Genomic DNA, 2,405 nt, shown 5'->3' with positions numbered 1-2,405 from the left:
CCTGTGGTCCCAGCTACTTGGGAGGCTGAAGCAGGAGACTCACTTGAGCCCAGGAATTGGAGGTTGCTGTGAGCTGTGATGCCACAGCCCTCTACCCAGGGGGAGAGCTTGAGGCTCTGTCTCAAAAAAAAAGAATATTTCATATTCCAAAGTTACTAACGTGAAAGAATCAGCATTTACATTTAAAACTGTGATTAAACAAATTAATTTTAATCAATTTAATCAATCAGAACATAAAACCAAAAAGAAAAATGTTTTGTTTACCATAACCATAATAATGGTGGTAAGCCTATCATATATTCAATGCTGGTACTAAATAAGTAACACACATCTTACATTCTGCTAAACATGGTTTATTGATAGAACACAAACTGTATCTTTACATTGCTTTACTTCAGCAACCACAAAAAAACCCAAAATCCCACAGAGTGTGGTGGCACACCTGCAGTCCCAGCTGCTCAGGAGGCTGAGGCAGGAGGATATTTAAGACCAGGAGTTCTGGGCTGTAGTGCACTACGTCAATAGAGTGTCTACACCAATGATTTGCACACACCTGACAAAATTCATTTCATTTCTGTAGACCAGTGATTTTCAACTAGTGTGCTTATGTGCCATGAGAGGATCTTAGGTGTGTCACAACATTTTTAAAGATCATTAATTATTGGCTTGGTGCCTATAGCACAGTGGTTACAGAGCCGGCCACATGCACCAAGGGTGGCAGGTTCAAACCTGGCCTGGGCCTGCTAAACAACAATGACAACTGCAACAGAAAATGGCCGGGTGTTGTGATAGGTGCCTGTAGTCCCAGCTACTTGGGAGGCTGAGGCAAGAGAATTGCTTAAGTCCAGGAGTTTGAGGTTGCTGTGAGCTGTGACACCATAGCACTCTACTGAGGGAAGTATAGTGAGACTCTGTCTTAAAAAAAAAAAAGAAAGAAAGAAAGAAAAAGAAACTGTATAGCTTACTCATGAAACTAGTTAAGATAATTTCTTAATTATCATCCAGCAGGCCACAGGATGAACAAACATAGTATTCTCCGTTAACTGTTCACCAAAAATTACTCTGGTCAAGTACTTTTTTGCATAGCTGGATAAACCCAGAAAGAATTTATCAGACTACAGTGGAGGAAGAAATATAATGTTCAAGCCAACACTATCTATCTTTCTTTTCCATGTAAGTTTTACTTCATGGATAATGGATGGTATTTAGGGAAAAACGTAATACTCTGTTCTAGTTATAGGAAAGGCATTATCTATCATGGTAGAATTACATGATGATACAGATTATAAGAATCTAGAACCTACTATGGTGTCTGGCACATAGGAAGGCAATAAATATAGTCAATCTTCCATATCTGTGGGTTCTGTACCCTGGATTGAACCAACCTCAGGTTGAAAATATTCAGGAAAAAAAATAACAATGTAACAAGAAAAATAATATAAATAAAAAAATAACAACTCTCTATTGGGTTTGTTTTTAAATAACTAGGTTTTCACATTTGTATTAGGTATTACGAAGCAATGTAGAGATTTAATGTATACAAGAGGATGTATGTGCCTTATATGTAAATATTGTACCATTTTATTTTATTTTAAAATTTTGGAATATGTAGTATTACAGGGATACAAACGTTTTGATTACATAGTTTGTTTTGATATTATGCCATTTTATATAAGAAATTTCAGCATCTGTGGATTTGGGTATAGGGAGGGGCGGGTTCCTAAAGCCAATTCCCTGAAGATACCTAAGGACAATTACATTTGTAGAATGAGGAATGAAATGGAATTTCTTTTGGTCTGCTCCATTTTGAAAAATAATTTACTAATAGCAATAAAAAAGCTTTTCCTGAATAAGACAAAAACAAACCCAAAAATATCCAAATAATATAATTTCTAGAATATGTATTAAAATCACTTTAACTTTAGTCCACTGCACCATCTTAGTGTATCACTGACATTATGAAATGATACCCTGGCAGGGTGTGGTGATTCACACCTATAATCCCAGCACTTTGAAAGACTGAAATAGGAGGTTAGCTTGAGGTCAGAAGTTCTAGACTAGTCTGAACAATACAGTGAGACCTCCATCTCTACAAGAATACAAAAATGGGAAAAAACACCACAGGTACTCACTATTAAATCGGAACTAATCAGTTAACACCCATGTGCACTTTTGGTAGTAAAACTTAAGAGAGGCTTGGCGCCTGTGGCTCAAGTGGCTAAGGCGCCAGCCATATACACCTAAGGTGGCGGGTTCGAATCCAGCCTGGACCCACCAAACAACAATGATGGCTGCAACCAAAAAATAGCCGGGCGCTGTGGCAGGCACCTGTGGTCCCAGCTACTTGAGAGGCTGAGGCAGGAGACTTGCTTGAGCCCAGGAGTTGGAGGTTGCTGTGAGCTGTG

The 2,405-nt window shown here is 38.4% G+C and overlaps 1 protein-coding gene across 1 annotated transcript in view; it reads right to left on the bottom strand.

Moving 5' to 3' along the window:
- The window catches only part of AVL9 (AVL9 cell migration associated), a 57,867-nt gene that overhangs the window by 21,732 nt on the left and 33,730 nt on the right, over positions 1–2,405 (bottom strand). The window lies entirely within an intron of this gene.

The sequence above is a fragment of the Otolemur garnettii genome, unplaced genomic scaffold, assembly GCF_000181295.1.
Source record: "Otolemur garnettii isolate 467f Iridium unplaced genomic scaffold, OtoGar3 scaffold00028, whole genome shotgun sequence".
NCBI lineage: Eukaryota > Metazoa > Chordata > Mammalia > Primates > Galagidae > Otolemur > Otolemur garnettii.
Note: the sequence above shows the minus strand (reverse complement) of the source record. Positions and strands in the feature narration are given on the sequence as shown.